This window comes from Petaurus breviceps, unplaced genomic scaffold, assembly GCF_028583685.1.
Source record: "Petaurus breviceps papuanus isolate PSGF00001 unplaced genomic scaffold, PetGlider_PUasm1.0 229, whole genome shotgun sequence".
Classification (NCBI taxonomy): domain Eukaryota; kingdom Metazoa; phylum Chordata; class Mammalia; order Diprotodontia; family Petauridae; genus Petaurus; species Petaurus breviceps.
The window spans coordinates 24,769,127-24,794,180 of record NW_027185903.1 but is presented as its reverse complement, the minus strand read 5'-3'; the positions used below and the strand labels follow the sequence as shown (position 1 = coordinate 24,794,180).

Sequence of the window (25,054 nt, the reverse complement as noted above, 5' to 3'; positions counted from 1 at the left end):
CATTAAGGCTGACACGTTCTTTGGAGCCTTTGTGTTTTATAATTAAAAGGTTTTAACCTCTCATCCATGTGCCATCTGAAAAATATACCATTAAAAAGCATCTGCATCTACTTATCCCATTAAAATATGACACATATCCTTGTGGACATATTTCATAAACTTTTAAATTATATATCAGAACCAGAAGGTCCTAGTCCAGTACCTCCCCATGATGTGGTAGCAACTCAGGGTTCTTGAAGTTTATTCTAGTACAATGCAAGAAGGTTCTAACATGCTGGAAATGTATTGAATATGGTCCCAGACATGTTAGCTTTCCAAAAACCATCTAACTAAGAATAGAGAGGTTTATCATCAAGAGGTTGGCCACTTGGCTGAGACGCTAATATTCACATTTTTTAGGACATGTATTAATATTAACTTAGCTTTTGGTGCTCTATACATTAGATTCTTTTCCAGTGATCAAAGAGTGATTAAATTAAATTAAGTGTGGTTCACAGGTTCTCTTTGGAGAGAAAAACACAAGAGTTGGTAGAGTTTTAATATGTGTACTACAACAAGAATTATCATTTCATAGGAAATTTGGTCATCTAAATTGAAGTGCTTAGGATAAACATGGAGATCATTATGAAGATATTTGTAGCTTATGTTCTAATATCTGTTGGAAAGGATGATGCAGAAGAAAATTCTCTGAAGATATTGATAAGACACACCAAGTTAAGTAAACATATATTCCAATATAGTTCTCTTTCTGGAATGGACTGTGCTGATTACATCAAGTCCCAGAAATTTTCAGAGCCTGTCAAATGGGTTCTATTATCATTCAAGAAAATTCAGTCTGACTATCCACAAAGGAAAAACCAACTGAATAAAGAAGACCTATTGTCCGGACTATGATATGCATTTGGGCAGACAATCCATAAAGTTAGACCTTATGCTGGCACTATTTTAGTGAATAAAGTCAAAGGATAGCAACCCCTATTCTAATTAATATCACTGAATTGTTATAAGATCCAAATAAAGTAATGCTATTAAAAGTACTCTGAAATGTATAAAACATTATCCAAAAACATGCTAAGAGTAAATATTAAAATCTTTTTTTCAATAGTTGCAATCAATTTATTAAAAGAGATGATTGGTTAGGCATCTGAAATGGTGACTTCAACTTCTATACCTGGTTTAATGCTGATAGAAGTGATCTGTTTAACAATTTCAGAAGGACTGTGCAAGTCAATAAGGTGTTTGTGGATTCTCATCTGGAACTGATCCCAAGTTTTTGAACCTTCGGGGCAAGGAGTTTTTCTAGTTGTGATTCGAAGTGTCTTGGTGGGTATTCGAACAGGTCCCTTCACTTTCAAGTTCTTCTCCTTGGCTCCTCTGATTAGATCGGCACACACTTTCTAGAGTGATTTTACGTTGCGTCTGGTCAGGGTGATCCGGATCCGGTGAATGGCCACTTCGGGCTCCATAAGGGTCTTGTCGGTGTCTTTGAATGCATGGTGGCTGAGCGGCTTCCTGACCGACTTATTACTCGGTGAGATTGAACAGTGGTGAGTCAGATGGAGGAGAGGCAGAGACTGCCGGAGGCTGCAGCGGGGATACCTTCACCAAAGAGCAATATTAAAATCTTTTAAAAGAAATCATATTAGTATTATAGTTACAGAGAAGCAATGTGGCATAGTGAATAGAAAGTCAAATTTGGAGTCAGAAAGACCTCTATTTCTGACACATACTGTAGTTGTGTGACCTTGGGCAAGACATTTAAACTCTCAGTATCCTCAAGTAACTCACTAATACTATAAAGAGCAGAACAGGTGCTGGTCTGTATAGGAAGAAGGAATTTCATCACTGGAGATTCTCTTCATTAGTAAAATTATATATTTGAATCCCTCCAAAACTACATTTATAATTATGAAGGCAAAGATAAGCATTTCAAATCTCTGTGTATATTTAAAATATTATTTATGTTTATTATATTTGTTATATTTCCATCCTATCAATAGATAAGTAAAAAAGCTTGTATTAATGATTGACAAAGCATTTCTTAAATACAGTAAATACCAAGAATTGTATTAAATGTTGGGGATTCACATAGGAAAGGAGCAGTCCCTGATCTCATGGAGCTCACATTCTAAATAAGGGAGACATATATGTCTTTATCAAAGTGGAAGAAGAAATGGTTATGCCTTTTATTTCACTAAAAATACATTTTCCCCTCATATAATTATACTCATTTTTGCTAGGTAAGTTCTTCTTGGTTATACACCTGTATCCTTTGCCTACTGGAATATTGTATTGTTAAATCATGTGTGATCCTTAATGTGGTTCCTTGGTACTTGAATTCTTTCTTTCTGGTTGATTGCTATATTTTTTCTTTGATCTACTAGCTGTGGAATTTGGTTATATTGTTTCTGGGAGTTTTCATTTTAGGATTTCTTTCAAGAGGTGACCATTAGATTCTGTGTCTACTTTTTCTTCTGGTTCTAAGAGATTTAAGAAGTTTTGTTTCATCAATTCCTAAAACCTGATGTCTAAACTCTTTTTTTGTTGGTGACTTTTTAAAAACTCTGTCTATAAGTTGTGGCAGATGGGTGCTGCTATTATCGGAAATGAGAGGGTATCATTATCAGAAATGAGAAAGTGAGAAAAATTATAACTTTTTAGGAGTGAAAGAAAATGAAAAGTTGAGTTTTGGAGAGTGAGTTTGAAGTGCTGGTAGAACTTCAATATGGAGACTTAGGCATTTGGAGATTTAGTTCTAGAACTTGAGAAAGGTGAAGGTTGATTTCAGTACTTTGTGTCTTTTCTATGTTAAAAAATCTTTCAATGGGGGCAGTTAGGTGGTGCAGTGAATAGAGCACCAGCCCTGGAATCAGGAGGACCTAAGTTCAAATGCAGCCTCAGATACTTAACACTTAACTAGTTTTGTGACCTTGGGCAAGTCACTTAACCCCAATTGCCCTGCCCTTTCCCCCTCCAAAAAGCAAAAAAAAAAAAAAATCTTTCAATGGTTCCTTATTGTCACCCATATCACATTTAAACTCTAGTCTATCATTCAAGGCCCTCCATAATCTAACTCTCTCTAGCCAACCTAATTGCTCAGTACTCCCTGACTGGCCCTTTCTGCTAGAACTAGGGCATTCTTCTCAAGATTCTATAAGCTGGGGGGAGCCAAGATGGAAGAGTAAATTTGCTTGAGCTTGCACCCCCAACTACCTCTAGTACCTGTAAAAAAATGACTTGAAAAAAACAACCCAGAAAAAATTTTAGAGTCACAGAACCCACAAAATGACAGAGTGAAACACACATCCAGCTGAAGTCAGCCTGGCAAGCCAAAATAAAGGGTCTATCAAACTGGGCTAGGAACAGAACACAGTCCCATGTGGGTCACACAGAAACAGACTGGTGGCACAGACCAGTAGGAGCAGACCTCAGGGGACTGAATCACTGGCAGCCATGGCAGTTTCTAGACTTCTCAACCCCAAAGAAAAAGTAAAAGGTCAGTGGGAAAACTCAGCAGCAGCAGTGATGGCTGCAGGCGCGGGGCAGCTGCTTCCTGAGCTCCAGGTCCACAGATGGTGGGGACCAAGCAGCTGATCAGAGGGCAATTTCAGGAATCTCTTTACTGGCTCTGATGCAGTATTTTCTTGCTTTGCCCTGCTTGAATTTGGGTCACAGTCCTGGGTGGTGATTCTGGGCTGAGGAGGAGCACTGGTATGGCAAAGCTTGCAGAAACTGTGGAAAGAGAGCTCAAAAGTCAAGTAATTGGCTGACAAAATGAGCAAACAGAGGAAGAGAAATCAGACTATACAATTGTTGTTTGATGACAAAGAAGATCAAAACATAGAACCAGAAGGAGACAATGAGGTTAAAACTCCTGCATCAAAAGCATCCAAGAAAAATATGAATTGGTTGCAGGCCATGGAGGAACTCAAGAAGGATTTTGAAGATCAAGCAAGAGAAGTAGAGGAAAAACCAGGAAGAGAAATGAGAGTGATGCAAGAAAATAATGAAAAACAAGTCAACAGCTTGCTAAAGGAGACCCAGAAAAATACTGAAGAAAATAGTATCTTAAAAAATAGACTAATCAATCCCAAAAGACGCATGATGGAGAGAAATATGTGCATCCAGAGAAAGAACTAGAAAGAACTGAGTTTATATCCAGGTGGAAGAAAAATACCTGATCTTTTTCCTTCTCTTGTTTGGTTTTATGTCCTCTTTACCATTTTTCATTCCATCTGATACAATCTGTCTTTATAACCTGACTAATGTATAATGTGAAAGTATTTACAGATCCTATACTTGATTATATGCCACCATGGGGGGGAGGGGTGGGAGGGAGACAAAATTTGAAACTCAAGGAATTGTGGGATTGAATCTTGTAAACTAAAAGGAAACAAACAAATTAATTAAAAAATAAAAAAAATTTAAAAATAGACTAATTCAAAGGGCAAAAAAGGTCCAAAAAGTCAATGAGAAGAAGAATGCCTTAAAAAGCAGAATTGACCAAATGGAAAAGGAAGTCCAAAAGTTCACTGAAGGAAATAATTCCTTCAGAATTAGAAACTTTATGAGAAATCAAGATACTACAAAACAGATCCAAAAGAATGAAAAAATAGAAGACAATGTAGAATATCTCTTTGGAAAAACAACTCACCTGGAAAATAGATCCAGGAGAGATCATTTAAAAATCATTGGACTAGGGGCAGCTAGGTGGTACAGTGAATAGAGCACCAACCCTGGAGTCAGGAGGACCTGAGTTCAAATCCGGCCTCAGGCACTTAACATTTATTAGCTGTGTGACCTTGGGCAAATCACTTAACCCCAATTACCCTGCCTTCCCCCTCAAAAAAAAAAAAAGAGAAAAAATAATTACTGGAATAACTGAAAGCTATGATCAAAAAAAGAGCCTAGACATCATCTTTCAATAAATTATCAAGGAAAACTTCCCTGACATTCTAGAACCAGAGGGTAAAATAGAAATTGAAAGAGTCCGCTGATCTCTTGAAAAAGATCCCTAAAAAGAAAACTCCTAGGAATATTATAGCCAAACTCCAGAATTCCCAGGTTAAGAAGAAAATATTTATAAGCAGTCAGGAAGAAACAGTTTGAGTACTGTGGAAACATCATCAGGATAATGCAAGATCTAGCAGCTTCTACATTAAGGGATTGAAGGACCTGGAATATGATATTTCAGAGGTCAAAGGAGCTAGGATTAAAACCAAGAATCACCTACTCAGAAAAATTGAGTATATTATTTCAGGGGAAAATATGGTTATTCAATGAAATAGAGAACTTTCGAGCATTCTTGAGGAAAAGGTCATATCTGAATAGAAAAATTTGACTTTCAGGTACAAGAATCAAGAGCATGAAAAGGTAAATGGGAAAGAGAAATCATAAGGAACTTATTAAAGTTGATCTGTTTACATTCCTACATGGAAAAATGATATTTGTAACTCATGAGACTTTTTTCAGTATTAGGATAGTTGAAGGGAATATATGTGTGTATGTATTTGTATATATGTGTGTGTGTGTGTGTGTATGTGTGTGTATATGTCTATGTGTGTGTGTATGTATACATAGACAGAGGGCACAGGGCGAGTTGAATATAAAGGAATGATGTCTAAAAAAAAATTAAGAGGTGAGAGAGGAATATATTGGGAGAAGGATAAAAGGAGAGATAGAATAGGGTAAATTATCTCACATAAAAAAGGCAAGAAAAAGCTGTTACAATGGAGGGGAAGAGCAGGGAGGTGAAAAAGAATGAATCAACCTTACTTTCATTGGATTTGGCTTAAGGAGGGAATAACATACACACTCAATTGGGCATCTTACCCTACAGGAAAATGGGGGGGGGGGCGGAGTATAAGAGGGAGGAAGGATAGAAGGGAGGGCAGATTGGGGGAAGGTTTAATCAGAAGCAAACACTTTTGAAAAGGGGCAGGGTCAAAGGAGAAAATAGAATAAATGGGGGATGGGATAGGATGGAGGGAAATATAGTTAGTCTTTCACAATATGTCTACTATGGAAATGTTTTGCATAACTACACATGTATAACCTGTATTGAATTGCTTGTCTTCTCAATGTGGGGTGGGTGAGAAGGGAAGAAGGGAAAAAATCTGGAACTCAAAGTTTTAAAAACAAATGTTAAAAAAAATTCTACATGCAACCAGGAAATAAGATATATAGGCAATGGGATATAGAAATCCATCTTGCCCTACGAGAAGAGACGACTGGCGGAAGAGGTAATCAGTATGTTTCCCATCTTGGGGGTGGGGGGTAGGGGACAGATAGGGAGAAAATTTGAAACTCAGAATCTTATGGAAGTGAATGTTGAAAACTAAAATTAAGAAAAAATTTTAAAAAATATTCTTTAAACTGTATGTGAACATGTTTATTCACACCTTATTTTACTCATGATACTCTTCTCATGTAAAATTCCCTTCTCCTGCAATCCATTTGAATCTTACCTATTCTTCAAGGCCCAGTTCAAGTCTTATCTGCTTCAAGAAGTTTTGCTTGACAATTCCCACCCTGACTCTCCTTCATGAGCCTTCAGCACTTACAAGACATCAGTAAGCATCAAGGAGTCTTTTGCCAACTAGCCTGGACTGATTCCCCTCTCCCTTTGCACTTTTAATCTGTACCACAATGTAACTGAATTTAGAGTATGTAGAGGGGAGTGAAATATAAGAAGACTAGAAAGGTAGTGAAGGGCTTTAAATGCTAACCAGAGAACTTTATATTTGAACCTGGAGGTAATGGGGAACCACTAGAACAGCCCTGCACAACCTGTAACAAGAAATCCTTTGGTGTGCCTTTGGGCCATTAAGCAGGCTGCTAGGCTGCAGGCAGCAGACCTGCACTGGAGTTTATTGAGGAGAGTGACAATGGTCAGATCTACACTTTGGGAAACAATACCACAAAAACCTAGAAAGGAGAGAATATCCAGGAAGAGGTAATCAACAGAAAGACTGCAGAGAGGTCAAGAAGGATGCGGATTGAGAAAAGACCCTTAAAGCTGACAATGAAGAGATCATTGGTACTCTGGAGTGGTTGTCTTCAATTGAATAATAAAGTTGGAAGCCTGATTGCAGAGTTTAGAAGTGAGTAAGAGGAGAGAAGGGAGCAGCACCTAGCATAGATGGCTTTCTCAAGAAATATAGCTAAGAAAAGGAGGGAAATGTATATATTAGATAATAGATCAAGTGAGAGCTTTTTAAGAATGGGAGAGAGATGGGTATGTTTGTGGGTAACAGGGAAGGAGTCAGTAGATAGGGAGAGATGGTAGTGGAGGTAACCTGATGGAGACAATTGGAAGGAGCGGAATCAAGGATACATGTAGAGGGGTTTGCTTTGGCAATGAGAAAGGTGACTTCACTAGAGATACCAGTGAAAGATTCTCCTTCTAAGGGATCTCCTTTCTCCCAAAAACATACAGACTTGATATGACTCCCAGGACTCATGTGATGAGGTCGTATGTATGTATATATGTGTATATAGTTATGTACACACACACATTTTGTCTAATTTATAATCTCTTTTGATTTCACACCAAACCTGTGATAAAGAGCCAGTGTGGCATAGTGAGTGGATAGAGCTAAACACAGAAAAGCTGGGCTTCTAGGCACAAAGACTGGTTTTCAAATCCTGCCTCAGATCCTACTAGTTTCATGACTTTGGACAAGTTATTTAACATATTGGGACCTCAGTTTCCTCATTCTATAAAATGAGGGTGTTGGAATGAATAACCTGCATAGTCTTTTCCAACTTCAAATCTATGGCCTATGCTCTCCAGGTGTAATAAGAACAGTAATAGGGATAGCGACTAGACTCGTGATTTCAGTGATATAGAGGAGGAAACTCCCTCAACCAATGCAGGTCAGTGTCTCTGCAACTTATCTTCTTAGAAGGTTGCCTAGAGCACTGAGAGAAATGACTCCCATTAATAGCACACATTTATACAGGGTGTCCCAAAAGTCCTAGAGTAGTTTTAAGGTATTAATTTTCTTTTTGAGACAATCCAGTTAAGTGACTTGCCCAGGGTCACATAGTTAAGTATCTGAGGTTAGATTTGAACTCAGGTCCTCCTGACTCCAGGGTCAGTGCTCTATCCACTGCGCCACCTAGATGACCCTATTAAATCTTTATTATTAAATTTAAACAGGGTATCCCAATAGTCTTAGTGCAATTAAAAGCTTTAATAGCTATAATAAAGCTTTAGTAGCTTAAAACTTCATTAAGACCTTTGGGACACACCCTGTAAACCCTTTAGAGTTTAAAAAATGTTTTTCTTATGACCAACCTATGAAGTAGAAAGAACAAGAATTTTAGAGCAGTGAAATTCAGGCCCAGAGAGGTTTAAAGACTTGTTCAAGGTCACGTGGTATGAAGGAAAGGACTCTGGGCTTGGAACTGGGAGACTTGTACCATTCCCAACTCCATAGCTCATCTGCTGTTTCCCTTATTGTAAAGACAGTGGAGTTTTTTCTGGAGCTTCTCTGGTCTTGTTTTGATAAAGACTTCTATGAACATTCTTGTCTAAAGGACGTGGCTTCCAAATGCACTCTACTTATAGCAAGGGATGGATCACTGATCCTATCACAGCAACTGTGCATCACTAACAGAACCTCTGCACCACTTCTTGTATTCATTCTTTCCCCTCCTGACCAGTCCTGCTACCACCACATTACTTCAGGGATAGGTGGGGCTAGGGCCTGGATCTATGATTTCATTAATACAGTGAACTCTGAGGCGATGAAATTCTCCCTACCAAAGAAAGTCAGTGCCTTCTGCAACTTAGAGAATTACAGTTGCCTAGAATATTGAGAGGCTAAATGACTTGCCCAGGCTCACAAAGTCAGTATATATCAAGGTAGAACTTGAATCCACATTATCTGGGCTTTGAGGTTGGTTCTCTATACCCTGTGCTATGCTGCCTCTATATTAATTCAGGCATTGCACTACTGCAATTGCCTTAAATGGCCTTCCTTCCCTGATTTCTTGCTGTTTAATCCATCACATTCAGTGGCCAAAATAACATTACTCCTTTGCTCAAAAATCTTCAATGGCTCTCTAGTTCCTATGAAACAAGCAAAAAACTTAAGGACTTAATCTGGCATTTAATGTCTTCAAAAAGACAATTTCCAATCTATCTTTGCAGTCTTAGATTGCTCATATATTCTCTTTTCCTGGAATACAAAAATATTTTTTCAACCAACTTGTCCCATATTCTCCTATCTGTATGCTTTACTAAATACTATATTTCATGTCTAAAGTTCTATAATTCTTTCTCCATTACTACCAATGAAAAAGTTTTAATTAAGTTCTCCATTTCCTCAGTGGTGAATGCTGTGAGATAAGAAAAAGTATAGATTATAGCTTCAACATTATTATTTTGCAGTGGTGAAACATCTGTTAAAAGATCCTGATTGCATTCCTATTTTTCCATCAACACATACCTCTTCAGATCTTGATGACAATAGCAATAGACTTAGAGACTTTCTAATAACTGATTTCAACAGTTTTTCTGGGAATTTAAAGTCTATTTTCAAACCCAATCGTTCTTTTATGTTAACTCCTTCTTCTTCCTTCTCATCTAACAATGTGGATAAAAGGAAATCACTCCAAAAGTAGAAAGACTTCATTTACAGATGGTAAAATTGGACACCAAGCATAAACAATAAGAGTATGACAGAAACAAGATCCATATTACCTAGATTTTTTAGTGAAATTGTGATATTATATAATTTTTTGTATAAATGATCAGAAAGATAGATTTCCTTCTCACATTTCTCCACATTCTACCTATTCTAATAAGTTTCATCTCTATCACTTTTCAAACAGGCTGCCACATTCTAGATGAAATAAAAAGTCACCGCCAACTCTCTCCATTTGCTTCTGCCTTGATATGTATGGTGAAAAAGTAGGTTGTATGTAAAACATCTTCAGACAAACATGGCTATAGATCTGATGCCATGATGTCCTGCCCCATGTCTTTTCCTTTTCCTAGCTTCAAGTTCTTTTCATTTCTGGGGCTGTTGGTAATTGGTTCTTCTGCTGATCCTTCACCATCCTCCATCCAAAATGTTGTCATTTATTCATCTACCTTACTCTTAACTGTAAGTTCAGTTTTATCCAACCATTCCAGCATTGTCTAGTGTTCCCCATTTGTGAATTTTCTAGTTCTTCCAGTTGAGATGCACACTCCATAAGAATGGACTATGTGAATTATGGTAGATTTTTATTTTCCATTGTTTTTCCCCCCACTTTACTCATTTTATAGTTACAAAATGCAATATGCTTTGGGAAAATGTGTGTATTTTCCTCAGCCTCAGCTGCTATTAATTCTTATTGGCAATGAGGAATAGTAGGAAGGGGACCAGGTTGGGAGCCAGGAGACCCAAGTAGTAGTCCCAGCTCTGCCTCTAACTCATTGTGTGACCTTGACTGACTCTTTTCATCTCCCCAGGAGTTGTTTTCCTGATGTGTTTAAAAAAAAAAAAGAGGGCCTATGTGACCTTATAGTCCCTCCCAGATCGAACTCATTGATTCCATCAACTGTGTTCATATATTTTAGAGGCATCTAGTCACTGTCAGTAGCTAGACAAATTAAGCAGCTAACCTAAATTTCACTGGAAAAAAGCATAGCAGGACTAAAGTGAGTCAGTAATTTCCAAACCAGCACTTTGCATCAGAAGCAAGCAGGATCCAGACACACTCATTATGCTAATGATCACTGTTATACCCTAATCTTTCTCTCTAAGGAAACAGTTAAAAGAAGCTTAAGGTTATTTGCAGCATTTGTCAGGGTACCATCAGCCTTATATTACATATACCAAAGCTATTTGTTGAGAAAATTATATGATCCTGATACATAGCCAAGGCTACAAATTCTTCTTTGAAGCCTGTATAACAACAGTACGGCCAAAAATCAGAGTTGGTGTAGCAGCAAGCACCCCAGAGTCCCCAGGGTGGCTGCCAACACAGGTTCTTAGATCTGCTTTTCTAAAGGAAAGCAACTCAAAATGGGTTAACAATCTTGCTTTAATCAATCAAACATATCATTTACCTAGTTCAGAGGAAAAGGTCAGCACCCCGAACTTCAGAGTATACAGTTAGGTTACAAGCAGAAGTTACAAAACAGAGAAACATATCAGCAGACAGGCCTCCAACTGTCCAACCATTATATCCATATCTAGTCAGTTACCAGAGAGGGAAGCATCAACATCTGGGTTTTCAAAGCCGGAGGGCTCTCAATGGCTGCCCAGAGTCTTGTCTGGTCAAATCACATAACACTTCTCAAAGTGAGCCCCAAAACAACACCTCACATCAGGGATTATATAGCCTTCTCCTGGCTCAGAGAATGTAACAACCCTCTTGACCCACTGCCCAATCACAAACTATCTCCTGAAAAACAAGCCTCCCACCACAGGCTCCAGGTGCACTTAACCTAGGGGCAGGGAAGATCTTACACAATACAATCTTAGAAAGATGGCAACAACATAAATTTACATTCCCATTATATTTGACAGAAACCATCTTCTGATAGATGCAAACCCAGTCATAGTATCAAACAGGGGTATATCCTAGCTTCCAGGCATCACAACTGAACAATGGTTGGAACCAATCTCCTTTGCTGAATTTTCATCCAGTTCAGGCAACTAACCTGGGTGCTCTGTCTTGATCCCACTTCTCTTTTCCCACTATACTGTTTTTGTTCTTTGGTGATCTCATCAGCTCCTATGGATTCAATAGTCATCTCTAATTCTCAAATCTATTTTGCCAGTCCTAACTTCTCTCCTGACCTCTAGTCTCACACCTTTAATTGCCTATTGGATATCTTTAACTCAGCATTTCATATTCATTTTAAATTTAACATGTCCAGAGCCAAACTCAGATCTCCTGCAAACCCTTCCTTCTTCCTAATTTTCCCAGTATAGATTATATATATATATATATATAATTTCCCTATATAAGGCACCACCATTCTCCCAGTCACCCAGGCTTTACAATCTAGGTATGATCCTCAACTCCTCACTCTCTTACCTTTCAAATCCAGTTTATTGCCAAGTAATAGCAATCCTAACTTTATGCCTCTTCTGTACCTCCCTTTCTCTCTTCAGACGCTGCCACAACCTCAGCATAGGCCTTCATCGCTTCATGCCTGGGCTATTGCAATAGTGTTTTTGGTCTCTGCCTCACATCTCTCTCTCCCTACTCTAGTCCGAGCCCAGGTCTGACCATGTCATCACCCTATTTAATAAGTTCCAGTGGCTCCCTATTGCCTTCTGGATCAAATATAGTCTTCTATGGCATTCAAAACTCTTCACAACCTGCACCTTTCTAACCTTTCCAATCTAATTGTACCTATTTCCCTCCAAGTGCTCTGTGTTCCAGTGACACTGGTCTCCTTGCTGTTCCTCAAACAAGACACTCCATCTACTGACTCCATGCATTTTCTCTAGTCATCCTCCATGCCTGAAATTCACTCCTTTGTCTCTCTTTGTTTCATGATTTTCTTCAGGTCTCAGCTAAAATCCCACTCTCTGCAAGAAGTCTTTCCCAGTCCTCCTTAGAAGGCTAGTGCCTTCTCTCTTTTGTTTATCTTAAATTTAATCTGTATCTGTGTTGTTTGTATACAGTTCCTTGCAGGCTTTCTCTCCCATTAGAAAGTGAACTCCTTGAGGATGAAGACTTTTTATTTTGGCCTTTTCTTTGTATTCCCAGTCCTTAGTACAGTGACTGGTCCATGTTAGGTGCCTACTTATGCCTGTTGTCTTGACTTGAATAGGAGAAAGAGGGTGGGCTGATTTTAATTTGTGAAGTTGCATAGCATTTTTAGCAATCATGAATTCTTCCCTGACTTAATATCAGTCTTTTTAAGACCAGACACTTCAAGCATTGTTATATGACTGCAAGTCATGGAATACCACAATTATCAAAGAATCCAAATTGCATGTGACCCAGATAAGAGCAGAGAGACACAATAGTATAAGGAAGTAGGTTGAATCACATTACTGAGAATGTTTTTCACAAGCAATGACATAATAGGTACCATCCTAGAAATATATGTTTGGAAAAGGAGGTAGGGTTAGATGTGGCAAAAATAAGGAATAGAAGATGGCCGAAAAAAGACAGGAAATTTCCTGAACTCTCTCCAAGTTCCCTTGAGACAACTTTACATCACTCCTAAAAACAAATTCTGGAGTGACAGAATACACAAAAGGATGGGGTGAAACAATTTTTCAGTCCAAGGTAATTTAGGACTGCAGAAAAGGTCTGTATTCCTTGGGTAAAAAGGGAGCAACAAATATTGCAGGTAGTGTCCAGGCAAGCCTGTGAGGAGGCACCTGGCCTCAGCACAGTTCAGCTCTGAGGTTCAGGCTCAACAGGCCAGTAGCACAGGGGGCCAGCTGTCAGACCTGGCAAGCCTGAGCAGCCAGCTAGACTATAATGGTTGACTCCAGCACAGCAGAGGAGCTGTCAGCCCTGGAGGCCCAAATGCAGAAAGCCACTGACCAGCTCCCAGGCCTCCAGTGCAAGAAGTATGGGATAGTGCCCCCTGTATCCTGGGAGCAGAGCTCAACTTTAAAAGGCACAAAATAGAATGGAAAATGAATGAAAAGGAAACCAAAAAAGCCCTGACCATAGAACACTACTATGGTGACAGGGAAGATCAAAACACAAACTCAAAAAAATACAACAATGTCAAAATGTCTACATGCAAAGCCTCAAGGAGAAATGTGAATTGGTCCAAAAAGTCCTCCCTGAAAAGCTCAAAAAAGATTTTAAAAATCAAGAAAGAGAGGTAGAAGAAAAAATTGGGAAAAGAAGAATTATTCAAGAGAATCATAAGAAAGAGTCAATTTCTTGGAAAAGGAAGCACAAAAAATAGAAAAAGAAAACAACCCCTTAAAAAGCAGAATTGGCCAAATGGAAAAGGAGTTACAAAAGCTAACTGAAGAAAATAATTCCCTTAGTGGAAGCTAATGACTCTATGAGACATCAAAAATCAAACACAATCAGTACATAAGACACAGTAGTCAATGACTATAGTAGAGATAAAGAGCATTATAAAATGCAAAATGGATAATTTTGATTGCATTGAATTGAAAAGTTTTTGTACAAACAAAGCCAATGTAACCAAGATTATGAGGGAAATGGAAAATTGGGACAGAATTTTTATAACCAGTGTCTTTGATAAAGGCCTCATTTCTAAAATATGTAGAGAACTGAGTCAAATCTATAAGAATACAAGTCATTCCCCAATTGATAAATGGTCAAAGGATATAAACAGGTAGTTTTCAGAGGAAGAAATTAAAGATATCTATAATCATAAGAAAAAATGCTCTAAATCACTATTAATTAGAGAAATTCAAATCAAAACAATTCTGAGGTACCACACCTCATCAGTCAGATTGGCTAACATGACAAAACAGGGAAATGATAAATATTGGAGAAGATGTAAGAAAATTGGAACAATAATGCATTGTTGGTGGAGTTGTGAACTGATCCAACTGTTCTAGAGAGCAATTTGGAACTGTGCCCAAAGGGATATAAAAATGTGGATACTCTCTGATTCAGTAATACTACTTCTAGGGCTGTGTCCCAAAGAGATCATACAAGTGGGAAAAGGAAACGTATGTACAAAAAATATTTACAGCAGCTCTTTGTGTGGTGGCAAAGAATTGGAAATCAAGGGAATGTCTGTCAATTGGGGAATGGCTAAACAAGTTGTGGTATATGAATGTAATGGAATACTATTGTGTTATAAGAAATGAAGATCAGACAGACTTATATAAACTGATGCTGAATAAGAGGAGCAGAACCAGGAGAACATTGTAAACAGTTACAGACACATCATATGTGGCATAACTAACTTTGATAGACTGGGCTCATCTCAGCAATGCAAGGTTATAAGACAACTCCAAAGGACTCATGATGGAAAAGTCTATCTGCATCCAGAGAAAGATTTATGGAGTCTGAATGCAGATTGAAGCAAATTACTTGCTCTTTTTTTTTGTTTTGTTCCTTCTTTCTTGTTGTTCATTCCGTTGGTTATAGTCCTTCTTTACAACTTGACTAATGTTTAATGTGAAGGTATTTATAGAACCTATATCAGATTGCACGCTGCCATGGGAAAGAAGAGGGGAGAAGAAGGAGTGGGGGAAAATTTTGGACTCAAAAGCTTATGTAACTGAATGTTGCAAATTAATTAATTATTTTTGAAAAAAAAAAGAATCAAACAAAATCAAAAGAATGAAAAAAAAGGGAAGAAAACCAACTGATCTGGAAAATAGACCCAGGAGAGATAATTTAAGAATCATTGGACCACCTGAAAGCCATGATCAAAAAAAGAGCCTGGACAGCCTCTTTCAAGAAATTATTGAGGAAAACTGCCCTGATATCCTAGAACCAGACAGTAAAATAGTAATTGAAGAATCTACCAATCAATCATGTCCTGAAAGAGATACCAAAATGAAACTTCCAGAGATATTATAGCTAAATTCCCAAATCCCCAGGTCAATAAGAAAATTATCGTTGTTAGTGTTGTTTGTCCTTCATTCTCAAAGAGGATAATGATATCAGGAAGGTGATGCTATGACTTGCAAGTGAATTGGATTTAAGTGAGGGAAGGTTGTGCAAAGTCACCAGCCTGACTCTCTCCTCTGGAGCCAGATGGTCCAGTGGCAAGACAACTGGAAATGGCCCAGAATGCAGTGGAAGAATTTGACCTTTTTAAGTTAAGATCTTTCCCAGGCTCAGTTTTACTGAGGCAATGCCCTATCAGTGATTAAGACTATATAAGAAATAAGGCAAAGGATGGTCTCTTTTACCTTGTCAAAAAAAAATTAATGTGGGAGGAGAAAACCCTCAGGATTTCTGGCCAAAATGAAACCAATTGCTATTTACACTCACTCTGAGCCATCAGGCCCCAAATAATGACCAAGTGAGGCTTAGGCTGGTACATATGGTTGGCCAGTCAATGAGAGCCAGGTTAAAGGCATGGTCCTTAAGAAATAAATCTAGCTTGTAAACCCCCAGATATTTTTTGAGGGTTCAGTGATCAAAATTTATATTCCTTTGAGCAGAGTACTCTTTTGTAACTGTATGATTGATTCCCTATATGGACAGAGGGAGAGGAGGAAGGAAGAGAGAAAGGAAGTAACAATGCCTAACTGGAACTGGCCTTTCTTAATGTAAATAGCAAGGAGAAAATACTACAAAAAGAAACAAATCAAGTATTGAGGAGTCATAGTCAGTATTACACAGGATTTAGCAGTTTCTACATTAAAGTATCAGAGGGTTTGGAATATGATATTCTAGAAGGCAAAGGAGCTTGGATTACAACCAAGAATCAACTATCCAGCAAAACTGAGCATAATCTTTCAGGGACAAAAATGGATAGTCAATGAAATAGGGAGTTTTCAAACATTGTTGATGAAAAGACCAGAGCTAAAAGGAAATTTTGTTTTCAAATATAAGATTCAAGAATAAAAAGGTAAATGGAAAAGAAAAAATTCATTATTCAATAAGATTACATCCCTATACAGGAACATGAGATTTGTAACTATTAAGAATTGTAACTCTATTAAGGCAGTTAGAAGGAATATACATAGACAGAGGGTACAGTTATGAGTTGATTTTGATAGGATGATATAACAAAAATTAAGGGCTGAGAAAGAGAATTGCACTGGGAGAAGACAGGCAGAATGGAGTAAATTATAACGCATGAAGAAGCACAGAGGTCCTATTATAACGGAGGAAAAAAAGAGAGGGTGTGAGCATTATTTGAGCTTTACTCTCATCAGATTTGGCTCAAAGAGGGAATAACATACACACTTAGTTGAGTATAGAAATCTATCTTAGGGGAAGAATAAAATGAGGGTGGGAGGCTGATAGAAGGGAGGGCAGATTAAGGGAGGTGGCTGTCAGACAAAAAACACTGGTGAGGGGGTACAGGGTGAAAGGAGAAAGAGAGAAAAAAAATATGAACAGGAAAAATAGGATGCAAAGGAATCAAAGTTAGTAGTCATAGCTGTGAATGTGAATGGGATAAACTCACCCATAAAATGGAAGTGGATAGCAGAGTGGATTAAAACCCAGAACCCTACAATACATTGTTTACAAGAAGCACATTTGAAGCAAAGAGACACACAGAATAAAGGTAAAAGGTTGGAGCAGAATATATTATGCTTCAGCTGACAAAAAAAAGCAAGAATAGGAATCATGAGCTCAGACAAAACAAAAATAGATCTAATTAAAAGAAACAAAGAAAGAAATTACATCTTGCTAAAAGGTACAGTAGATGATAAAAGTAACACCAATACTAAACATATATGCACCAAATGGTATAGAATTCAAATTTCTAAAGGAGAAGTTAAATGAGTTACAGGAAAAAATAGACAGTAGAACTATACTAGTTAGGGACCTCAATTTTCCCTCTCAGAACTAGATAAACCTAACCATAAATAAATGAGAAAGAAGAAAGTTGGTAAATGGAATTTTAGAAAAGGTAGATATGATAGACTTCTGGAGAAAATTCAATGAGGATAGGAAGGAATATACCTTTTTTTCTCAGTGGTACATGGCATCTACACAAAAACTGACCATGTTTAAGGATATAAAACCTCACAATCAAATTTAGAAAGGCAGAAAAATTAACACATTCTTTTCAGATCATGATGCAATAAAAATTACATTTAATAAAAGGTCATGGAAAGATAGATTAAAAATTAATTGGAGGGGTGGCTAAGTGGTACAGTGAATAGAGCATCAGCCCTGGAGTCAGGAGAATCTGAGTTCAAATCCAGCCTCAGACACTTAACACAAAAACTAGCCATGTGAGTCACTTAACCCCAATTGCCCTCCAGAAAGCAAAAAAAAAAAAAAAAAAGCAAAAAAATTTGATTGGAAACTAAATAATCAAATACTAAAAAATGAGTGAGTCAGAGAACAAGTCATAGTGCAGATTGAAGCATACTATTTTCTCTTTTTTTCTTTCATGGTTTTTCCCTTTTGTTCTGATTCTTTTTTCACAACATGAATAATGGGGAAATATATTTAATATGACTGTACTTATATAGCATATGTCAGATTGCTTACCATCTTGGGGAGGGGATGGAAGGAGAGAAAAAATTTGGAAGTCAACGTATAAAAATGAATGTTGAATATGTTCTTTACATGTAATTGGAAAAAATAAAGTACTATTAAGTGGGAAAAAAAACAAATCAGAGAACCAATCAATAATTTCATTAAAGAGAGTGCTAACAATGAGACAATATGCCAAAATTTATGGGATGCAGCCAAAGCAGTACTTGGGGGAAATTTTATATCTCAGAGTACTTACATAAATAAAATAGAGAAAGAGCAGATCAATTAATTGGGCATGCAACTAAAAACAAAAGCTAGGAAAAGAACAAATTAAACAGCAAGTTGGAAATCTCAAAAATCAAAGGAGAGATTAATAAAATTGAAAGTAAGAAAACTATTGAATTAATAAATAAAACTAAGCTGGTTTTATGAAAAAATAGATAAATTATTAGTTTATTTGATTTTTAAAAAGAAAGATGAAAACCAAATTACCTGTATCAAAAATGAAAAGGCGACTTCATCACCAATAAAAGAAAATTAAAACAATAATTAGGAGTTATTTTCCCAATTGCATTCTAATAAATCTGACAACCTAAGTGAAATGGATGAATATTTGCAAAAATAGAAATTTCCCAGATTAACAGAAAAGGAGATAGAATATTTAAATAACCCCATTTGAGAAGAAGAAATTGAACAAACCATCAATGAACTCCTTAAGAAAAAAAATCCCTGGACCAAATGGATTCACAAGTGAATTCTACCAAACATTTAAAGAACAATTAAGTCCAATGCTATATAAACTATTTGGAAAAATAGGTGAAGAAGGAATTTTGCCAGATTCCTTTTAATGCACAAACATGGTGTCAATACCTAAATCAGGAAGAGCTGAAACAGAGAAAGAAAACTGCAGACCAATTTTCCTAATTGCTGTAATCTCTTTTCTAGTGCTTTATTTAATAACCCTAACCCTATTTAATAACCCTAACCCTGTTTTATTTAAGCACTAGCAAAGAGATTATAGCAATGCATCACAAGAACTATGACCAGGTGGGATTTATACCAGGAATGCAGGGATGGTTTACTATTAGGGAAACTATCAGCATAATTGGTCATAGTAATAACAAAATCAACAGAAATCATATGATTATCTCCATAGATGTAGAAAAAGCTTTTGACAAAATATAGCATCCATTCCTATTAAAAATACTAGAAAGAATAGAAATAAATGGAGCTTTCCTTAAAATGATAAGTAGTATCTATCTAAAACCATCAATAAGATATCTAAAGGAAAGCCACAACCTCATAGAGTGGGTCTACTAGAAGTTCATGCTCTCTTCTCCTCTGGACCCTTAATTGCTCCTTGGCCATTCTATTCTTCAGTGATTGAACACATCATCTTCAGAGGACTTAAGGGAGAATACAGGCAAGAATTACCCAAGATAAAATGCTGGATTGTAATCTGTAAGAGTTGACAGACTACACTCATCACTTAGATCATTGATCTATTGAGGTATTAAAGTATATTTATGTAATAGAATAAAACTCCTTGAGGGCAGAGACCATATTATTTCTTATATTTGTATATCTGGTTTAAACCAAAGCACTTATATATATATATATATATACATAATACAATTTATACATGTTTGTCGACTTATTGTTTATTGAATTGAATCTAGTTCAGCTATTAAGGTGACCTGGATGTATGTCCTTTGCTGAAGATTAATATTAAGTATTATAATATATATAATTGTAATAATATAATATCTTTTTAATAGGGTTTATGGAAAGACATGGATAAGAATTGTTCAGGATGGGAAGGTATGGAGGGATTGCTGTCTTCATTGTGGGAGGGATCTCCCAAAGAGAAAAAAATCACAAATCCATTGAAATATCTAAGTATTCATGTATGACCAGTAACTATGACTTAATTGGACACTTTGACTTTAATGAGTTAATTATCAAGATTTGAGAATCTGGTTTTTTAACATTTCTTTTTCAACTGTTGAATCATTGATTTGGCTCTATACTTGTTGAAGGTGAATTTTATGAAATGAATATGTTTACTTTCATTCCCAGCCTTCAAAACCTCATGTTCCTGATGGCTGAATCATAGATCTAAAGTTGGAAGGGACCTTAGAGGACATCTAATCGAACTTATTTTCCAGATGAGGCTACTGAGACCCAAGGAATTTATAGCACTTGTTTGAAGTCACACAGTTAATCAATCAGTCAGTAAACATTTATTAAGTATCTACTGTGTGCTAAGCACTATGCTAAATACAGGGTAAGCATAAGAGGCATTATTTTAACCTGGGTGCCCAAAGTCCAGAACAAGTTCTCTTGCATTGTATCAGGAGGTTTCCCACATCCTATTCAAGAAGAAAATGTGACCTTTTCACTCTACACAATATTTTCCAATGAGCAGCTTCTTTGATCGTTAATAAGAGGCAAAACCAAAATAGAATCAGCAAGTTTAAAGTATTTTTCCATTTTAAAACATCTTATGGATTTAATATTTTTAATACTATGATTAAAAAAATCATAGTATGTGTGCTTACTGAAACTTACTACTTGAAGGCAATACAGTTAAATTATACTCTGTTACTTTTTAGTAATGCAGTGCTATTTCTCTGTAGTGTAATACAAAATATGAAAACTTAATTCTCTTATTTTACACTAACAAAATTACTTATTTACTAGATGAGTTTTTGAAGACTGAGTTAAAATATTATCCTGATGCTTGGAGTGATACAAATGAAATTTTAATACTGAGCATCAGGATACCATCACTGACGCAGGAAAAGAAATTTTCTTCTTGTGTAAAAAGAAAAATCTGTCATCAGTTGGATATTGAAATGTATTCTGAATATTCTTGAGTCTTAGATTCTCTTTAAACACTCAGCACATGCTTATCACTACCTTGCTTTTATTGTCCTATACATTCATCTTTGAGATTAAAACATTCTCTTATTATGTGACTGCCTTTTTTAAACTGTCTCACCCAATGCATAAAACTCAGAACCTAGAGAATCTTTAAAAAGAGAAGAAGAAAAAAATCATATACTTTCTGTTCTTAGATTGTCATTTTTATGAACTGAAATTTGGGGTATTTGTTTTTCTTTTATGGAGTTTATTCAAAGGTAGCATAAATATCCAAGCACTAGAGATGTTTTATTAGACATTTTTGTCCAAATTTTATGTTAATGAAGAGTACTTCCAATAAAAGTTTACAATCTAGATAAAGTATAAGCTACTCTTTTTATATGTGAAAAATCAAGCTAATTGGTCATTCCAGAGATATTTATAATGCTTGTCTATACATATTGCACATGCCCTATTGTGAAGTTCCTTTTTTAAAAAGCTGTGATATTAGCAATGCAAATTTATGATAAAATTGAATCTGCTAAAGGTATCAGTTGAAGTTCACCACAGTAAACACTTATTAATATATGTGAAGACTTCTTAGTCTAGTGGGAAAAAAAAGTAATTGATGATTTTATAAAATTTAGTGTCAACTTTCTAGTGTAGTTTTACAGCCCCTTGTATTTGAGAGATTAATGAGGATGACTGCATAGATCACTCTCTTATTTTTTGCATCCCACTTCCAATATGGGAAAATGCATTCATTTTAAAGATCAAGAGAAACTTTGAATTTGGAAAGTACTCTTTGCTAAAGCTAATAGTTTTCATATACATTATCATAATCACTAAAATAAGCCTTCAGTAATAAATATATGCCTTAAAGTCCAGAAAAACAGAAATGTCAACAAAGGTTGACCAGCAGCAGTTAACTCTAGATGCATTTTCTGATCTTTCAGGGCAGAGGCCATCTCATACCAGGTATCAGGATGGGGTGTAAGGGAATAGATCAAGATGCAGTTAGCAGCTACAAATAGGCTTACTGCTGATGATAGGTACCACCTTTCTCTCAGGGCTCCAGTCTTAAGATTTCTGTTATTCTGGACCCTTTCCTCTATTTCTCTCTCCATATATAATCAGTTGCCCAGTCTTGTCAATTCAATCTCTACATCATCTTTGTGGTATATAACTTCATCTGGGTCTTCACTGGTGTTTGACAATCCTACTCTATCCTTAATAATATTTATTAATCTGGTGCTTAGTTGAAAGTTTGTTGACTGACTATACCAAAATTTTTCTTCTTTCCTCTTGTTCCATGCACACTGCCAGCTTCCATTGTTTTTGCTATTTTTTTTGGAGGGGCAGTTGGGGTTAAGTGACTTGCCCAAGGTCACACAGCTAGTTTTTTGTGTTAACTGTCTGAGGCTGGATTTGAACTCAGGTCCTCCTGACTCCAGGGCCAGTGCTCTATTCACTGCACCACCTAGCTACCCCCCAGCTTCCCTTGTTATAGCAGATGACTTAGTCTCTTCCTTCACTGAGGAGACTAAAAGTTATGTGAAATGTGCTTCTTCAACTCTCCTCTTGCATTCCTAAAATGTCTTAGCATCATTATCCACTATCTCTTCCTTCTCTCTGGACATAGAAGTGTTCCTCCTCTTTTCCTATCTCTATTTTCTCTAAGTGCATCCTTGATGCCTTCCTCCAGCACCTTGTTTCAGCAGGTCATTTTCTCATTTCCATCTTCTATTTTCCCATCTACCTACATGCTCTCCCCAATCCTAAAAAATGCCTTTCTTTGCCCTTAGATTCCTTTAGACTGACACCTCATGCTCTTTTCAATTTCACTGCTACAATTGTTCTAAAATATTTTTAACATCTATTTTTTAAAATTTTGAATTCCAAATTCTCTCCTTTCCTCCTGACCCTCCCCCACTCATTGAGAAGGCAAGCAATATAAAATCAACTATATACGTGAAGTCATATAAAACATATTTCCATATTAACCATGTTCACTGCTAAAATTTTTGAAACATTTGTCCATACACAGTGCCTCAACTTCAGTACAATTCAATTCCATAAGCATTTATTAAGTATTCTGTGCCAAAAGACAAAGTAAAACATAGTCCTTGCCCTCACTGAGCTTACATTCTACTTCTTCCTACTTTCCTGTCAACCTCTGGCACTTTGGTTTCTACATATGCCTTATACTGGAATTGCCCTGTCAGATGTCACTAATAATGTCACAATCACTGGATCCAATTTTTTTTTACAAGTCTTCATGCTCATTGATTTCTCAACAATATTCAACGCTCTTGTCTAAGCCTTCCTATTGTATAGTCTACTTTGCTGACTTCAAAGACATTATAATCTCTTGGCTCTCTTCCTATCTTTCTAACCACACCCTCTGACCTTTGTGAGTATTCCTTAATATTTTCTCTTGAGCCTTCTCTTGAAGCAGAATTGTTTAGTTAGAAAGAGTCCTGGACTGAACTCAGGAGACCAAGAATACAAGGTATTCCCTCTTTGGGCTTCAGTTTCCTCATTTATGAAACAAAGGGCCTGGTCTAGATGATCTGTATGCAAGGGTGTGCTGGTAAATGTTTAACAATCAAGTTCTTAGAAAAATTGTTTGGGTAACATGCTTTTAAGTTTAATCTACACTATTAACATTTTCTCCATCACTTTTTTTAAGTCTAGAAAATCAACAAAACCATAAAGCAAGTCCTGATTTGTAGTATTTGCAATTTTCAAGGCATACCTGTTCACACTGATAATTTAAGAACTGATTTGCTGCTCTGAGCTGGCTCTAGCACATCCCTGTCTATGAGGTCCCTTCTAGCTGTTATAGTCTGTGATCTTCTCTTTCAACATGCTTTCCTTTGTTAAACAAATTCATTCTCATAGCTTTATATTTATCTTTTTAGTAGTGACATCTTTTTTGATCTGTGACCTATATCTTCAATTGCCTATAGGACATAGGACATCTATCCCCTGGATGTTTTTTGGGCATCTGATTCTAAATGGTGATGATCAGTTTCCCTTTTAATCTGCTCCTCTTTCTAATTTCATTATATTTTGTCTGTGTATTACCATTTATTGTATAGTTTACCAAGTCCTGGTGATTCTACCTTAGCATTTTCTCTCATATCTGTGTCTTCCCCTCTATTCTTATTTTCCCCAAACTAACACAGACTTTAATTACCCTGCTCTCATCAGGCTATCACAACAAGCATTGCAGGAAAGACTGGAGAGAAAGAGAACACTTTTTTCATCCCTTACCCAGCAAAGGCAATTTCTTCTCAGGAGTCCTTTCCAACTGGATTTGACCACCACTCAATTAAATGGCTCTGAACTGGCTTGTTGTTTTTTTATATATTATCTCTGTGGGGAACGAATAATTCTCTTTAACCAATTACAGGGTATTTCCTGTGTGATATCATCTGCTTTCATCTGGTGACCCAAAGCCCCTGTAATCAAGGACTTATTTATACCTAGTTTATCTTTGACATATCCAATTGAGATGTCTGAGTCTTCTCTGATTAGTCATACTAATATAGAGTTTTTTAAAAGGCCCTTTTTGTTGTTGTTCTTAGCATTATAATGTGCATCATCTGATCGTTACCACTTTTTACACTAATTTTGTAGCATTATGCCCCTCTTTTGTTTTAATCTCCCTTTACCTGCCCTTGCTTCCCAAATCTGCTTTTCTCATCTGAAATCCCTGCCTTTAATAAGGTTTTCAGTTTCTCATCTAGAATTGCATAATCTCTAACAATGTTTGCTGGGTTCTTTCTGGCAGTACCATTTATCCCTACATGAATCACCAGGAGTGGGTAGGGTTTGTAGTTTTGGCAAGTCTTTGGAGATTGTCAATTTATTGGATACATGCCCTGGGAAAACACCTGAACTCTCTATTCAATTCATCTCTACACTTGGCTACCTTGATATTCCTCAACAGAGAGTTACCAACTCATCATGTCTTCTTCCTATGACCATTAAGGGATAACCTTTCTCCTAGTAGTACTTGGGAATTCAAAGAATCATTCCTTGGAACATAAGGAGCTACTTCTTTCTCAGAGGGACTTATTTCCCCCTA

General features: G+C 36.7%; 1 pseudogene; it reads right to left on the bottom strand.

Moving 5' to 3' along the window:
- Positions 1-1,092: 1,092 nt before the first annotated feature.
- Positions 1,093-12,153, bottom strand: LOC138167574 (small ribosomal subunit protein uS10-like; annotated as a pseudogene).
- Positions 12,154-25,054: the final 12,901 nt, after the last annotated feature.